Source organism: Phodopus roborovskii, unplaced genomic scaffold (assembly GCF_943737965.1).
Source record: "Phodopus roborovskii unplaced genomic scaffold, PHOROB, whole genome shotgun sequence".
In the NCBI taxonomy this organism is placed as follows: Eukaryota; Metazoa; Chordata; class Mammalia; order Rodentia; family Cricetidae; genus Phodopus; species Phodopus roborovskii.
In genome coordinates this window covers 30,621,913-30,640,781 of record NW_026126571.1, presented here as the reverse complement: position 1 = coordinate 30,640,781, position 18,869 = coordinate 30,621,913, and positions in this window count along the sequence as shown.

Genomic DNA, 18,869 nt, shown 5'->3' with positions numbered 1-18,869 from the left:
CCTGGCCCTGCTTTCTTATAGAACCCAGGGTCAATAGCCCATGGATGGCACCACTTGAAGTGGGATGGACCCTCCTCCATAAATAACTAATTAAGAAAATGCCATACTACTGGACCTTATGGAGATATTTTCTCAATTGACAGCCTCTCCTTTTAGATAAATCTATCTGTGTCAAGTTGACACAAAACACATTATCCTATCAGTCATTGAGGTTCTTCTCAAAATTTTCTCTGTGGCAGTTAATAACTTTAAAAAGTTGGTGTGGTAGTTTTAAATAATTAGCCCCCTGTGTTGGAGAGATGGCTCAATGGTTAAGAACATTAGCTGGTCTTCCAGAGGTCCTGAGTTCAATTCCCAGTTCACAACCGTCTCTGTTGAGATCTGGTGTCCTCTTCTTGCCTGTAGGGATACATGCAGACAGAACACTTTATACATAATAAATAATTAAATCTTTAAAAAGAAAATAGTTGACCCCTGCCAGACGGAAATGGAACACACCATAAGTCCCAGGTGGAGGCAGAGGCAGGTGGTTCTCTGTGAATTTGAGACCAGGTAGTACCAGGATGGCTGGGGCTACACAGAGAAACCCTGTCTCAAGACACCAAAAGAAAAAAAAAGGCCCTGTAATCTCATAGGGAGTGGCACTCTTAAGTGGTATGGCTTTGTTGGAGGAAGTGTGTCACTGTTGGGGTGGGCTTTGAGGTTTTCTATGCTCAGGATACTGCCCAATGAGTCAGTCAACTTCCTGTTGCCTGCAAGATGTAGGACATTCAGCTACTCCTCCAGCACAATGTCTGCCTGCATGCTGCCATGCTCCCTGCAGTGGTGACAGTAGACTGAACCTCTGAATCTGTAACCAAGCCCCTACAATGAAATGTTTTCCTCATAAGAGTTGCTGTGGTCATGTTGTCTCTTCACAGCAATAAAAACCTTAGCTAAGACATTTTTCAGTCCTAGGCTTTGTTTGCTTTTATTTTGACTTATATATATCTCTCTTGAAATTCTCTAAGCTTGTACCCCAAATACTTAGGTTCTGAAGAGAGGGGGAGGCAGAGGAGAGAGAGAGAGACAGAGAGAGAGAGAGAGAGAGAGAGAGAGAGAGAGAGAGAGGGAGAGAGAATAGTTGAAACAGGATCTCCCGCCCAAGCTGGCCTCGAACTCTTGCTGTAGCCGAGGTTGACCAAGAACTTCTGATCCTATCCTTTTAATTCCTATGTGCTTGGATTTCAGATATAGTGGGGATTAAACCCAGGACTTTATACATTCGAGGCAGGCACTCTACCAACAGAGCTACACGCAGAGCCTGGTGTAATATAGGTTTTTGTTTTGTTGTCTTCCTTCCTTCCTTCCTTCCTTCCTTCCTTCCTTCCTTTCCCCTCTCTCTTCCCTCCCTCTCTCCCTCTCCTTTTCCTCTCTCCCTCTTTCCCTCCCTCTCTCCCTCTCTCCCTTCCTTCCTTCCTTCCTTTATCTCTTTCTTTCTTTCATGTGTGTTTGTTTTTTTTGAGACAGGGTTTCTCTGTGTAACAGCCCTGGCTGTCCTGGAACCTGCTTTGGAGACCAGGCTGGCCTCTGACTCCCAGCTGCACTATCTCCCCAGCTCATTCCCTAGCTGTAATTTCTTTGTCTGGTTTGTACCTGGATCACCCTGGCCTAATAGAATGAGTTGGAAAGTGTTCCTTCTTCAGTTTTCAAAAAGAATTTGGGTATGATTAGCACTAATGTCTCCTTAATAGGGAAGAGCTATTTGTGTTTTCTTTTCCTCTTGAATGAGCTTTTAAAATTTGGGGTTTTCAAGGGATTCATCTGTAGGGCTCTGCATGGACCCCTGAGGTGCCTTGAGCAAGCCTGAAGTTGTTGGCCAGAACTCCTTGCCCCAAGGCTTTCGTTGGTACTCTTCCCGTTTTGATGACACACACCTCATGACACACACTTCGTGACAACACACACCTCGTAGGGAGGAGCTAAGCCTTAAATTCCTGTAATTTTTCCACTGTGCTATAAGTCGGTATTTAAGTCTGTTCTTTCTCCTCAACAAACGGCATTCGGCATTTGGTGTTCTGACATTGCCATTGAACGAATGACCCGCTATCTTGTCTTTATTTCAATTTCTAGGCCTTCTCCCGGTTTGTGGAACAGATCATAGCTGCGTGAGTGCTACATTCATCCATTTCACCTAATTATCAAATTTATTAGAACAAAGTTGACATTTTATGATTATTCCCTTATTACCCTTTAAACACCTGGCAGCATCTGTCTCACTAAAGAGCTTAGGAACTGTGCCCTCTTTGCTTATTCCTTGATTGGGCTGTCTAGACTTTAACCAACTTTATTTATCTTCTAAAAACTTTAGCTTTTGATTTCACAGATCTTTATTTTTTTCTAGCTTCTGTTGTAATAAGCTCCACCAGAGTTTAGCATGACCAATTGTAGCGCCCGTGCTATGATCTGTTCCACGAATCGAGCAAAGGCCTAGAGATTGAAATAAAGACAAGACAGCAGATCATTCATTCAATGGCAATGTCGGAACTCTGAATGCCGAATCCTGTTTATTGAGGGGATGGAATAGGCTTCAAAACTGATTTACAGCACAGTGGAAAATCACAGGAATTTTAGACTTAGCTCCTCCCCACGAGGTGTGTGTTGTCACAAGGTGTGTGTTATCAAATTGGGAAGAGTACCAACAACAGGTTTGGGGCAAAGAGTTCCAGCCAACAGCTTCAGGCTAGCTCAAGGTGCCTTGGGGTCCATTCAGGTCCCCCTTTCTTTTAATATAAACTAACACCTGTCTTAGGTGGCAGAGGACGTCAGCATAATTCCTTACCCGTCATTGGAGAGGTCACCCAGGCCCGTAACCCTCCTGTCTTAGGTTGGATATTTGCTCCCTTCTGCCTTACCCATCTCTGGTGAATAGTTGGTCAGCCACACGTGGGCAGAGGCTTTTTCTCTTGAGCCAAAGACAGTAGAATCTGTCTTGTTTGAAAGTTGGCCTGTGCCTGTCTAATGCTGTGGTGAAGTAGCACCAAGTGCAAGGGCTACGAACCCCAGTAATCTGCCCGCAAGTTGAAGTCCTTGTAAAAGGCCTTCTGCACTGGCAGGTGGTACTCAGGTTTCAATGATGTTAATGATCTTCATGGCTAAAGCATGTGTATAATTTAAAAACTGATCACTCCAGGATCCCTGGAGAAAAATGATGTATTAACACAGATACATGTGAAAGACAGAGAACAAGAAGCCATATGAGCCTCTCACAAAAAATTCAAGTGTTCATATAGGAGGCTAGTTTGTAGATTTAGCTTAAAAATGCCAATTTGTACTAGATAATCAAGTGTGTTTGGGTGGCTAAGACTTCAGCCAAATCACCTGATAGTAGATCCACTGCAGTATTTACAGATTGGGAGAGGGCTATCGTAGAAACTGTTGCTTCAGTGGCAGAGGCAGCACTGGCAGCCGGGATCCGGAAATCTCCTTTCCTCTCTGCTGCACACCTGGGGTCTGTGGCCCATGACAGCTGTTAATTCATATGTCCAGAAGCTAACCAGTCAGCAGACCTGCTGAGAACAATCGAAACTTCCTCCAAAATTAGTAGCATTGGTTACAACAAAAAGAAGGGAGCCAGAATACAGTGCCTGAGATGAAGGTGAAATTCTTGTCCTTTGGATCAGAGTGTAAATTTATAGCCGCTTGACCCAAACTATAATTAGTGGTCAGGAAAAAGGGCCACACAGGGCTCCTCAGAGCCACAGGCATCAGGATGGATAGATCCTTGATGAAGGCCCATCAGATCTTCTCGTTGGCTGCTACAATCATGGGGCCTCCCCATATGGCAAAGCAGATGCTCAGGCACCCAAACAGGGTTATCTGTGTCTTGTGAAAAGACACAAACTGATCCTCGGGCCCATACTAGAACTGGGTCAGGGCCTCACCGTTGTCCAGTAGTGACATTCTTCCACATAACTGAGCCATAGTCAGATGACCGAGGGTGCCAATGCCTGTCAGCCGCAGATCGAGCAGTACCATTAATAGTTAAAACATTTTAAATATAAAGGACAAGAGAAAGGTGATTATGAGGAGACCCTATAAATTCCCCCTTTTTTGTTTATGAAGATAGGCTTTAATTGTGCGATGTGCATGCTCCACCATGGCCTGACCCTGAGGATTGTAAGGGATGCCCGTCTTATGTAAGATAAAAAATTTTTTACAAAAGGAGTTGAAACCCTGACTAGTATAAGCAGGGCCATTATCAGTTTTTAATTGTCTAGGTGTAAACAATGGCTCTTAACATCCTTAAGCCTTTTTCCAGTATGGGCAGAGACAAATATGAAGTGAGAATGGGTATCCACAGATACATGAACAAACTGTAGTCAGCCAAAGGAAGCAACATGGGTAACATCCATCTGCCAGATATCATTAGGCGTGACACCCTGGGGTTAACTCCAAGGTGTGCAACAGGTAAGAAGTCTGCATGTAGGGGACAATTCTTAGCTATATTAATAGCTTGGTCTCTAGTAATTTTAAAATGGAATTTAAGTGACCCTGCATTAAAGTGGAGGGTGGTATGAGCTTTGCAGGCTGCTTCATAACCAGACTCTCTCATCATCATAATGGCACTATCTGTTTTAGTATTAAAATCAGCAATGGCATTTCCTTCACTCAAAGGGCCAGGCAAATCAGAATGTGCTCGGAGATGTCCTACAAAAATTGGATGAGAGCGCCTCCAATAGTAGGCTTTGTATGGCTAGTAAATGATCTTGTACACGAGACACTGGAGCTATGTAAGTAGCAGTTTCTCAGGGAGCCAATATATGATACACATATTTACTGTCAGTGTATAAGTTAAATGGCTCATCAGAAAAATATTAAATGGCTAATTGTACTGCAGCTAGTTCAGCAAATTGTGCATATTTCACTTTTAGTGTAGAGCATTTAATAATTGGAAAGGAAACAACCACTGCACAACCATTTGAGGATCTGTCTGTAAATACATTGTGGAGCCCCTTCAAAGAATTCTGGGAAATAATCTTGGGGAAACACACAGGGTGATTTTTTTTAAAATGATCTAATTTATTGGAAGGAAAATGACTATCAAAGTGGCAGGGTGTGGAACACAAGAAATGTGCCCAGTCCTCATCAAACTGATGAAGCCATTGTATCTGTTGTTGAGTATAGGGAGTAACAATTACATCTGGGATCTTGCCAAAAACTTGAAGACTTATTTTGTATGCCTTTTGAATAATACAAAGCATTGCCTGGGTTTAAGATCTAACTGTCTTTCCTGGGGATGCATGTTCATGCACCCATAATATAGGACCAGTTTGCCAAAACACCACAGTAGGGGAATACGCTGAAGCAAAAACTAATAATATCGTTTTGAGAATAGTCAATATAATTTAAATGTGCAGATTGGAGGCATTTTTGTACAAGCTGTATGCATTCTTGCGCAGCAGGTGTTAAGGTGCGCCGAGAAATGGGATCAGAATCTCCTTGTAAAATATCAAATAAGGATCTAAGCTGCCCAGTGGTTAGGGCCAAACTAGATCGAACCCAATATATATCTCCCAATAATTTTTGAAAATTATTAAGGGTGGTCAGTCTATCCAGCCTTAAAGTAATATTTTGAGGACAGATACCGGAATATAACAATTGATGACCCAGGTATTGATAGGGAAATTCTTGTTGCACCTTTTCTGGGGCTATTCTTAAGCCAGCAAGTTGGAGATTATGTTGCAATTCCCCAAAAGCCTCATTCACTTCCTTAGGACCTGGGCTAGCTAAAAGAATATCATTCATATAATGTATGATACACAGGGATTGAAATTTCTCTCTAATGGGGGCAATGGCCAAAGATACATAAATTTGACAGATAGTGGGACTATTGGCCATCCTTGAGGCAACACCATCCATTGATATCTCTTATAGGGCTCTTTAAAGTTAATAGAAGGAATGCTAAATGCAAATCGCTCCCTATCCTGAGGATGCAAAGGAATGCTAAAAAAGCAATCATTTAGGTCTATAACTAATAAATGATAGCCTTGAGGAATACCTACAGGGGAAGGTAAACCAGGTTGTATGGGTCCCATAATTTGCATACAATCATTAACAGCTCAGCGATCTTGTAGGAGTCTCCATTATAGCAAAAATTGGAGTAGTCCATGGGGAAGTGGAAGGAACAATATGTCCTGCCTCTAATTGTTCCTTTACAAGTTGATGTGCAGCCTGTAATTTCTCAATAGATAAGGGCATTGCTCCACCCAGACTGGGTTATCAGTTCTCCAGATAATAGGAATGGGAACAGGCTGCACAGCAATAGCCCCTAAGGAAAATTCCCCAACCCAGAGCAATCTCCGGCTCTTTTGATAATTAAATTTTTGGATGCAACAGACTGAGGGTCACCTTGGAGGAATTTACCCAGTCCTCTTCCTTGTACGTAACCTTGGTCAGCCAGCATATTTTTAACAGGCACAGTAGTAAGGACTGCTCCCATGGCCTGAAGCACATCTTTTCCCCAAAGATTAACAGGGATAGGACTTAACACAAAAGGCTGAAAAAGACCAAAGACCTGTATGTATGTCCTTCATCATCTGACCATTTAAGAATCTGAGTACTGCATTTTGGAGCCACAGCAGTTCCCACTCCTTGTAAATGAGTGGAGGCCGTTGAAGGGGCCGGGCCATGCTTGTGGCCATTTTTTTTTTTTTTTTTTTTTTTTTGCTATCACTGAGGAGTTAGCTCTGTAGAGCCACACAGAGTGGGGGTGACTATTTGCTCTGGAGAGGCGAATTTCAAGAATGTTGCAAGGAAACTGCCCAATGCAATGCTGCTGCCGGATTTCCTGCTAGAAATTTAGATATGCTCATGGGCAATGGGCAGTATGCTACCCTTGTAGCTCAAATTCTTTTTGACCCAGAGGTCTATGCACAAATTGCTGTTGCTGCTACTAGAGCTTGGAAAGCCCTGCCTAATAAGGCTGCAGGAGATCAACTATCTAAGGTATTGCAGTGATAGATCTCTGGACTCTCAGATGATCCAGGATATCTGGAATGTGGTGTTCAAAGACCCTGCCATCCTGATCAGTTTCCCTATATTGACTAATGACTTTTTCTGGTTCATGACCCAACCCCCTGGCTTAAGACTTTTGTACCCCTGTTGGGAACCTAAATTGTCTTGGTTCAGCCAGGTTGCCAAAGAAATCCAAGCTTCCTCCTGTTCTCACAGCCCACTGGTATCAATCCTTATTCTCCTGGTCCATTTGATTAACTACTCAACATTTTCCATCATTGCTGGACCATTAATACTTTTGCTTCTAGCCCTCATCTTGCTTGCTAAACTGCCTACTTATGCAAAACACAGTGAATTCTGTTAAACTGTTAGTGCTGAGGGGAAAATATAAGCATCTGCCCCAAGATGACTCATGTCCCTTGAACCAGTGGGGACTTTAATAGGCCCTACACCCAGTACAATTGACACCATGTTAGAGGGACCATTACAACCTTAAAACCTAGCATGTAGGCTCCAACACCTGGCAAAGCAGGAGCAAAGACCCGCTGTCCCTGGGTGGTCCTAGAATTAAAAGCCCCTAAATGTACTAACCCTGTTTTCTGGCTTCTGTAGCTCTGCTTCCTGCTAACTGAAGTATGATAACCAGGATGTGGTTTTGTGCATAAAATACAAAGAGCTGTGAGGCTTGGTGCTGCATGATTTGGGTGAGTTCCCTGTGCAGCCACCGGCCATCAACTTTCTTTGTGGCTTTAAGAGTTTCCATGTGAGTGGGGCGGTGGTAGAGCACACTCCTTTAATTCCAGCACTCGGGAGGCAGAGACAGGAGGATCTCTGTGAGTTGGAGGCCAGCCAACAAAGGGAGTTCCAGAGCAGGCTCCAAAACTACACAGAGAAACCTTGTCTTGAAAAAAAGTTTCCAAGTCTCTAGTGGGCTACCTTGAAACATTGTGTCATTGGTTTCTGTTCTGTTCTTTTTGTTAGCTCCTGTATCTTATTTACTCCGAATTCAACTTGTCTCTCTTTTGATTGAGAACTTTCTTTATTGTGTACTTATTTATTTATTATTATTTTGTTTTTGTTTTTGTTTTTTTCCGTGACAGGATTTCTCTGTATTGTTTTGGAACCTGTCCTGGAATTAGCTCTGTAGACCAGGCTAGCTTCGAACTCACAGAGATTTTCCTGCCTCTGCCTCCCCAGTGCTGGGATTAAAGACATGTGCCACTAATGCCTGGCTTGTATTAATTTTGTTAGATGGACTATTAGTTAAAGATGTTTTACATGTGTTTGTGCTGTGGAACATTTGTTTAATGATGCAAAGATGTGTTGCCTTCTTTTATGTTGTATTTGTTTAACTATGTGAAGCTGGGTTACTGTGCCTGTCTAAAACACCTGATTGATCTAATAAAGAGTTGAACAGCCAATAGCTAGGTAGAAGATAGAAATAGGGAGGGCTGGCAGGCAGAGAGAATAAATATGAGGAGAAATCTAGGCGCTGGAGAAGAAAAAAAGAAGAGAGAGAGAGAAAGAGAGCAAGGATGGAGAAAAAGAGGAGAGGAGGATACCAGGGGCCAGCCGCCCAGCCACACAGCCACGCCCAGCCACACAGCCACACAGCCACACAGCTGCCCAGCCACACAGCCACACAGCTGCCCAGCCGCCCAGCCACACAGCCACGCCCAGCTGCCCAGACGCCCAGCCACCCAGCCACCCACAGAGTAAGAAGGAAAGAAAGACATAGAATAAAGAAGTAAAGATTAAAAAAAAACCCAGAGGCAAAGCTTAGTCAAAGAGAAACGAGATAAGTTAAGTTAAAAAACTGATTAGAAACAAGCCAAGCTAAGGCTGGGCATTCATAAGAAAGAATAAGTCTCCATTTATTTATTTGGGAGCTGGGTAGAGGGCACCCAAGGAGAAAACAAAATAAAACAAACAAAAAACTACAATGTTTAATGCTATAATTCCCTCAGATGTTGCTTCGATGCTATTTCATGAGTTGCTGTGTTTTCATTTTCATTCAACTCACAATACTCTCTATTTTCCCCCTTTGATTTCTTCGACAGGTGGCTTGTTTAGAAGTTTTGTTTAATTTTCATTTGGGTCCTCTGTCTTTATGAATAATCATTTAAAAATACCATGCCATCATTGAAACCAAATCGTGAAACAAACTATGAAGCAAAAACCAAACCAAAACAAGATGGGGCAGAAACTGGGGGCAGGGGCAGGGCAAAGGTACCTTTAGTTTCTTTGTCAGGATTTGACATGCAAATGGAGATGCCAAGCGGTGCCAGGTATAAGCCTGGGGAATTCAGTGGAGAGCTTTAGTGTGGTTCAGAACTTTCAGCATTAGGTCAGTAGATACAACCTGGAACTGGATAGGATCACCAAGGGAGAAATAACAGACAGTGAAAAAAAATTCTAATGAGGGACATTGGAATTGGAGAAATGTCAGAAACCAGAAGGGGCCAGTATAGAGGAGGGAACAAAGAGGAGTATTCTGGAAAACAAGGACAGGGAGGGACCAGGTTGGCAGGCTAAGACACAGGAGACTGACAAGGGCCACTGAGTATAAGCAGAGGTCACTCATATCTGATTGAGCTCTTGCTGGAGTGGTGGGACCAGAAGGCTGGCAGGAGGGAAGATAGGAACGGATCACACATAGGAACCTGTTCACCGGAGTTTTGTTGTAAGTAGGACTAGAAAAATGGGAGGCTGCTAGGATGGAACATGGGAGTCAAGAAGAGAAGTTTTATTAATTAGCACATTTGTCATAGGGTGTTTCTAGAGGGGAATTTTTCTAGAGACAAATGACAGGGGTTCTATCTATATAAAACCTTAGTTCAAACATTTTACATTTTAGCATTGCTAGGTGAATTTTGGTAGTGGTTTGCCTTGTTCTTACAAGCATAAAGAGGAGGGGAGACCTTGGAATATAAGAGGATCAGATCTTAAGTCTGGCAAATCAAGATCTTTAATTAAAATATTTATTGTTTAATTATGTGCATGTGTCTGTGTATGGCTATGTACACATGAGTATGGGCACCCAGAGAGGCCAGATGAAAGTGTTGGAGCCCCTGAAGCGTGAGTTACAGTGGCTGTGACCCATGCAATAAGGATGTTGGAAACTAAACTTGGGTCCTCTGTAAGAGAAGTATGTACTTCTGCTTCTTCTTTTTAATATTTGATATTGTGCTGGGCAATGGTGGCACACACATACATCTTTAATCCTAGCACTTGGGAAGCAGAGGCAGGATGATCTCAGTGAGTTTGAGACCAGCCTGGTCTACAAATACGTTCCAGGACAGCCAGGCCTGTTAACACAGAGAAACCCTGTCTCAAAAAAAAAAAAAAAAACAAAAAACAAAAAACAAAACAAAACAAACAAACAAACAAAACCAAGGAAAATGATATTATTTTATTTGTCAAGAATATTATTGTATCTTGTATGTATGTATGTTTTACCTGTATGCAAGTCTGTGCACCACAGATATCAAGCCTGGTTTCCAAGGGGACCAGGAGAGGGCATTGGAGTCCCTGGAATTGGAGTTACAGATAGCTCTGAGCCACCATGCAGGTGCTGGGAACAGAACCAGGACCTCTAGAATAGCAGTAAGTGCTCTCAACAGCCAAGCCATCACTCCAGCTCCAACTCTTTATTGTTATTTGTGTCTTTTATTTCAGAGGTAACATTTTCCTTTCTCCTCTAGTCAGATGCTCCTCATACCCAGGGAGTATTCTGTATGTATTTATGAATTTGATTTATGGAAGATTAAAGGTGTTTGAAGGATATGAGTTTCACTACCAGTATTAATTTTTTCATTCTTTAAAAGTTACTGAGACAGGTGGTGGTGGCACATGCCTTTAATCCCTGCACTTGGAAGGTAGAGACAGGTGGATCTCTGTGAGTTCAAGGCCAGCCTGCACTACAGAGCTAGTTCCAGGACAGAGAAACTCAGTCTGGAAGAACCAACCAACCAACAAACCAAACAAACAATAAATAAACAAACAAAAAGTTACTGAGAATTCCATACATTTTGATCCTATCTGTCACTTGCTGCTCCAGCTCCTCCCAGACCCCTCTTCCACCCGGTCCCCTCCCAACTTTGTGTCCTCTTTTTACATCCCACAGAATCCAATAAATACTGCTCACATGTGTGTGGGTGTAGGGCTATCTACTGGAACATGGGCAACCTTCCAGAGACCACACTCTGAAGAAAACTGACTCCTGCCCCTGTAGTTTTCAACTGCCCATACCTGTCGGACCCTCCCCTATCTCTACTGGAATGTTGATTGGCTCCATCTTCTGCCAGTTTTATTTGTTTGTTTGTTTAATGTATATAGTGTTCTGCCTGCATGCATGCCTGCATGCCAGAAGAGGACACTTGATCCTGTTATAGATGGTTGTGGGCCACCATGTGGGTGCTGGAAATTGAACTCAGGACCTTTGGAAGAGCAGCTAGTGCTCTTAACCCCTGAGCCGTCTGCCTGTCTCATGCCAGTATTGATGCAGACAACCACTGCTGTTGCAAGCTGATGAGTGAAGTATCGTCACATCCAGAAGACTCTCTTCCAGCTGTCCTTCACAGCCTCTGGCTCTAAAAATCCTTTCCCCTCCTCCCAGATGATCTTCCCTGAGCCTTGGGGACAAGGGGTATGACTTCATGTCTCATTTAGGGTTCATCTGCTGTATATATAAAAGGAGCTTGCACACATATATTTGTTTTAAATGTCGTGAGATGCTGGGGCTGTGGTTCACTTAGTAGGGTGCTTGCTATGTATCCTCTACTACATAGTTTGGGGCCAGCCTGGGACACCTGAGATCTTGTCTTGAAAAACGTCTTCAATATCTTCAATACTTTTGATTTGCTTCCAGCTCAATGAACAAGGGGCTAGAAGTAAGTAAATTGTAAAAAAAAAAAAAAAAAAAAAAAAAAAAAAAAAGGGGGAGGGAGGGTTACCAAATGGAACTCTTTCTGAAAAGCAGTGGCTTCATATAAAAGTCACATAAAGGTGAGGTGTACTATAGCTTTCAGTGTAGTCATATGGTCACAAACTAAAATACAGCCAGGCACACTCTAATCCCAGAGCCCAGGAGGCTGAGGCAGGAGGATACTAAGTTTTCATCTAGCCTGGGCCACGTCATGAAACCTTATCCCAAACAAAATAAAACATATATGTATGTGTGTGTATATATATATATATATATATACAAAAATAAACAAACAACCAAAACAAAAACAAGCAAATACAATTTAATGTCTGTTTCATATATTGAAATCTATCTCCTGTGGGATAGTATTTGAAGGTGGGACCTTTGGGAAGTACTCAGGTCATTTGCCTGGTAGATCCCTGGTAAATGAGATCAGTGCCCTTATAAACACCAGGGTGGGGGTGGGGGTGGGGGTGGGCTTGCTGTCTTTCACTTAGGTAAGGTACAAAGAAGTCAGCCATCTGTACCCGGATCAGGGAACTCACCAAATCCAACCAGGCTGTACCCTGACCCTGAATGTTTAGAAGAGGCCATATCTCACCTGGGCTTGGTGGTGCACATGAGTTCCACCAGCCAGAGATGCATAGTGAGACCCTGTCTCAGAGAGAGAGGGGGGGGGTGAAAGAGATGGAAGGAAGGAGGGAGGGAAGGAATGAGAGCACAGATCTCTTCAGACTTCTGTTATAAGCCATCTAATCCATCCATGCTTCTTTGTTACAGCTATTGGTGCCTGAGACTGGTACCTCTGGGGTGGCTCTTTATTGAGAGTGTATAGGTTACTTTTTGTTGCTGTGACAAAACACCATAACCAAAAGCAACTCAAGGAAAATAAAGGTTTATTTTGGCCTCTGATTCTGGAGGGTTGGAGTTCACCAAGACAGGAAGTGAACAGAGGCAGAAACAGGAAGCTGGGTGATCCCATTTTCACCTACACACAGGAAGCAGAGCATGGGAACAGCAAGAAGGGTGAGGCGATACGTCCTCAAATCACACCCCAGTGAAACACTTTCTCCTGGTAGAAGGCTGCCCCTCCTAATAATTCTGTAGCCTCTCCATGTGGGACCCCAACTGGGTACCCAAGTATCCAAACACATAAGCCGATAGGAGATATTTCTCATTTAAACAACAGATGGTGTGAGGCTTCTGGCCTTTCCCTGCCCCCTTTCAGCTCAGCATCATCTTGACATTTAGTAGAAGGACAAGCAGCAACAATCCTTGGAAAAATCACAAGCTGGAGGCAAAGCAGCTTGACTTTGGATTTTGGCATTTGGAAATTGTGGCATATTGCTCCTGACCCTCAAGAAAAGACTTTGTTAGCCTGGTGAGGTAGCTCATGCTTTGATCCCGGGGTTTGATCCCTTGGCTTTGAGCCAAGGTGAGGTAGTTCACACTTGGAGGCTGAGGTAGGAGTACTCCTCATTCAAAGGCAACTTGAATGAGAAACCCTCCACTGGCTAGCTTGGGTTCCAGGCTAGCCAGTGGAGGGTTTTATTTGCCACAAAGATAAAACCCAACCCCTTAGTCTCAAGACTTTTGAAAGACAGGGCTGTGCCTTAATCATTATGTGAAACTGACTGGTAATATCATGGAAATAGCATGACTTCAGTGTAGGACAAGAACTCCTGGGTTTAATCTCCTGTTCTGGGGCCAGTGAGACAGCTCAATGTGGGCAAGCGCTGTGCAAGCTTGATGAGTTTGATTCCCGGAACCCACAGAGGACAGAGAGAACTGATTCCTGAAAGTTGTCCTTTGACCTACACACACACACACACACACACACACACGAACATGAACACACATACAATAACAATTATAATAATAAGAACTAAAAAAAGGTTCCTGCTCAGTCACTAAAAATTTGTACACTCTTGCACAAGGTATTTTAATTTTCTGCATCTCTGAGCTGCTGTGAGGACTGGGAGATATTGCCACACTTTCTGCCTCCTCCTTCTTCCCTTTCTGCCTTCTGAATTAAATGCTGGCTGTGTCCTTGGTGTGACATACAACATACAATATGGTGCCAAAGACAGAATTTCTTCTTAAGTTTCCCTTAAGTTGTCCTGCATGTTTACTTTCCTCTGGACCCTTTTATTTATTCTTCAATGTGGCTTCACACCTAGGAAAAGACCAGATTTCCTTTAATGGCAAAGGGGAAAAGCTAGCTGCCTCGGTCTTCCAAAACCAAAGCAAACCAAACACCGAAATCACAAAGGAGTCTCCTGTGTTTCCCTGAATTAAATGCTGTCCTGTAGCGCCCACACTACCATCTCTTCCACGAATCGGGCGAAGGCCTAGAGATTGAAATAAAGACAAGACAGCGGGTCATTCGTTCAATGGCAAAGTCGGAATGCTGAATGCCGTTTATTGAGGGGGATAGGACGGGCTTAAATACTGACTTATAGCACAGTGGAAAATTACAGGAATTTTTTTGGCTTAGCTCCTCCCTGTGTTGTCACGAGGTGTGTTGTACCAACAAAAGCCTTGGGGCAAAGAGTTCTGGCCAACAGCTTCAGGCTAGCTCAAGGCGCCTCAGGGGTCCATGCAGGGCCCTACACTGTCCTAGCTGGTAACTCCAAAGCTTGACCTACAGGGAGAGAAGAAGAGAGAACTAACTATAGTAGATAAGAGCTGAGAGAGGAACAGCCAGCTGGAGGCAACCCAGTGGCAACTGTCAGAGCAGCTCTTGGAGGAAGAATGTGGACTGATCGAAGACAGCTGCTCGAAGTCTAGGTGGGATCTGTGCAGAGCCAGCTGTTTCACAGGTCTCCATTGTTAGCTGGATGTGAGCTCTACCAAGGCCAGGCTCAGACAAAGAACTTACCAAACAGGCTGGATATTATATATACATACATACATATGTCCAGATAAACTATTATTGTGTGTGTAAGAAGTTTCTTTTTTACATTTTTTACATAGGGTCTTATCTAGCTCATGTTGGCCTCTAACTCAATGCCCTTGAACTTCAGAATGTCCTACTTCCTCTGTTCAAATGCTGGGTTTAAGGTGTGGCTGTTTTTATGTGGTGTTGGGATCTGACCTAGGAATTTGTGTATGCTGGCTAGCTAAGCACTCTACCAACTGAGCTATACCCTGGCCCTTGGCTGCTAATTCTTTCAGGTCAATGGGTCCCTTTGGTGGCTTATTTCTGTGGTTTGTCTTGTTCTGTGTGGTGTCCCTTTTCAGTTCTATCCTGCAGCTGATTGTGTCAGAGATGGTTTCCTGACCTAATGACAGCCAATTTCTTTACATGTGTGTGCATGTAGTGTGTGTACATTATTTATGTCTTTACACACACACACACACACACACACAGAGTATATATGTATAAACACACACATATATTGAGAAGTGACCTCCCTATGTAGGCTAGGGAAGTCTGGTATTCACTATGTAGTCTGCACTGGTCCGGAATTTATGGTGACCTTCCTACCTCTGCTGCCAGAGTGCTAGGATTAGGGCCGTGTGTCACCATACCCCTTAAGGACAGCCAGACTGAAAGCTGACCTGTGGCCTACTCAGCTTTGCTCCAGCATATGAGCTGTGTTGGCTGACACAGGATTAGTGAGCCCAGACTTGCAGAGAAGTCAGTGGGGAGTGAACAGTCAGCCACAGAAGCAGGGTGAGAGGTGAGGGGCACCCAGGGGACACAGGTTAGGAGGTGGCAGCAGCCATGCAATAGAACAATAGCCACATGGGGGCCATGCGATGGGTGGCAGAGGAGTGAAATTATGGGGTACACTGGCACCTGCTGCTGTTCTAGGGAGACCCCAGAACAGGGCAGAAGAGCTGTGATACTCTCTCCCTTCTTAGGCTATGTCCATGTGGCAGGTGTCTTGGTCACTGTTCTAGTGCTGTGAAGAGACACCGCGGCCAAGGCAGCTCCTGGAAAGCATTTAACAGGGGACTGGCTTACAGTCCAGAGGGTGAGTCCATGGTCATCATGGTGGAGAGCATGGCAGCGGGCAGGCAGGTGCTGGAGAAGGAGCTGAGAGCTTTACAGCCAGGCAGAGAAAGAGGAAGAGAAAGGGACTGGGAGAGAGGTGGGGGAGGGGGTTGTATGTGGGGGAAAGACACAGAGTGGGGGCATGCAAGCCCCTGGCATGGGCTTTTGAAACCTCAAGGCCCACCTCCAGTGACACACATCCTCCGATAAGGCCATGCCTCCTAACCCTTCTAACCATCTCAAACAGTTGCTCCCTGGTGACTGACCAGGCACTGGACTATGGGGGGGGGCATTCTCATTCAAACCAACACAGCAGGAGAGAGGTGAAAGGAAGATTTCCCAGCTTCCTCAAGCTGCTACTTCCTGTGTATAGGGCACTGCCACAAAGGCCACCAGCCTTCAGCTACCTCTCCTGAGTGAGGGGAACAGGCCACCCCTTTGCTGATCAAGGTGGCTGCTTGTATTAGTCAGTCGCGCTTGGGTCTTGGTCAGCTTTATTCATACCGGGTTAGAGTGTGGGGGCCAACTCTTCTTTTTTTTCCTTTCCTTCCTTCCTCCCTCCCTCCCTGCCTGCCTCCCTCCCTTTCTTCCTGTCTGTCTCTTTTCCTCCTTCCCTTCCTCCCCCCTTTTTGAGACAGGGTTTCTCTGTGTGTAGCCCTGGAACTTGCTCTGTAGACCAGGCTGGCCTTGAACTCACAAAGATCCGCCTGCCTCTGTCTGCTGAGTACAGGGCTAAAGGAGTGTACCACCACTGCCTGGTATGGCCCAACTCTAACAGACAGCACAGCTCTGGGAGAGCAACTGAACATACAAAATCAGAGAAGTCCTGAGATCTATATGGACCCATTACATTACCTTTTATGGTGTTTCCAGTGTGGGAGGTGGCACCCAAGGCCTCTCCTCCTGCTGAGCTACACCAAAAATTTTAAATCCAAATTTAAAAATTTTGGATTATAGAAGTTAATTTTTTGATTATGACAACTGCTAACATTTTTGTCATGTTATTTTTGCAACTTTTTTTTTTTTTTTTTTTAACTCATGAACTCTCCTCTTGCATTATCAATTGCCTTCAAATAGGATGGAGTGTGAGAGTCCACCAGACCCAAGAGAAGTGATAAACAGGTAATGATTAGGGAAGCACTTATACAAACAATAGTAAATAACCATCTCGGTTTCCCTGCTCCAGAAGATGCAGTCTCTGCCCTTCAGATGATCTGACAACACCCAAGAGAGCCAGCCAGTCCCTCCTTTTCCTTATAAGGGATCACAGCTGCATACCTGAAGCCACGCCTCTGGGATGTGGCCACCACAAGTTCACTGGTAAAGCAAGATGCCACTACCCCTTTTTGTCTAAATAAGAGAGTTTTAGCCTGATACAAAAACTATGTACAATGATAACAAATATCAAGTATAGTTCAGGAGAAAGAAAGGTAAAAACACACACAGATTTAGGCCTACAACCAGCAAGAGCAACGTTAAGCAAGAAACACATACTGAATGTCCAGTCCCAGGTAATGGCATGCAACTGAGGATGGGTGCTGACTCATGGTCATGGGAGGTCTGTTCAACCAAAGGCTCACCTCAGAGTCTGGTTTTCTCCTGGAGTGTTCACTGAAACAATTATTTTTAAAAAATTACATTTTACTTATGCACATTAAAATATGGATAAAAAATACAACCAAAAGCTCCTAAAATCCTGATATCTGGCAGTAACATATTATTAATACTTTTGTAAAATGTATTTCCAGAGTTTTTTTCTTTTGAGATAGGGTCTTGCTCTGTAGCCTAGGCTAGCCTCAAACTCATGATCTCCCTGCTTCAGATTCCAAGTGCTGCGATTATAGCAGAGCTCACCATGCCTGGCTTTCAGACATGCCCTCCCCTCCCTCCCTTCTTCCCTCCCCCCTCCCTCCCTGCCTGTCTCCCTACCTGTCTCCCTCCCTCCTTTCCTTTCCTTTCTCTCTCTCTCTCTCTCTCTCTCTCTCTCTCTCTTTCTTTCTTTTTTCAGAGAGTCTCACAATGTACTCCTGTCTAGTCTGGAATTCACAGAGATCCACCAACCTCTGTCTCCCCGGGGCTGGGATTATAGGAGTTATAGGAGTACACATGCACTTTTAATAACTGCTTTCATGTTCAGAACTGAATAACTCTGTGGCTTCTAAAAGGCTGAATGCCAATCATTATTGTATTCTATTTTTGAGAAAAAAATATCATGCACTCTAGGTAGGCTTTGAACTCACTCTGTAGTTGAGGCTGGCTTCAAACTCTTCCTACTTCCTCCTTTACCTCTCAAATGCCGGGATTATGGGGATGGGATGCTATACCCAATATAAGCAGAATCTTTCATTAGGCCAGATAAGCATTTGGAATTTATAGAAAAAGCTTTAGAGTAAAGGCAATAAAATCTGAACCTTTCCCCCACTATTACTTTAGTAAATTCAATAGACAACTCCCATGATTCTCTCCTGAGAGACCCTTATGAAAAGGCTGTCAGTCACACATATATCTATGAATCCTCCAAGGTCAAACTGAACCAAGCTAAGAGATGAGGGTTGGAGTCAGAGGTGTTCATGGGGTCTCTCACCTGTTTGGCCAGTGAAAGCATAGCCTGGGGGCAAGAAGGATCCAGGTCCTCTCCTGCCTTCTTTCCTTGCCTCCAATTTGTTCTAGGACTTCTACCCACCCTACCCACGTGGGCTGGGAAGTCAGGAGTGAAAGAACGTGCCTCCTTATGGCACAGCTACTGGTCTGTTATCATAAGGAATGCAGCCACTTCCCACTTGCTGGAGAGTTCAACCCCTTTCCCAACAAAGGCTATTTCTGGAAGACTCTCCTTAGGTATAACTTGAGCCAGACACCATGCCTATCCTGGAGAGTGGGCTTGGTAGGGACTGGCCTTTGCCACTCTTGGATTGTGATGGTTCTGTACGTGATGCAGATATT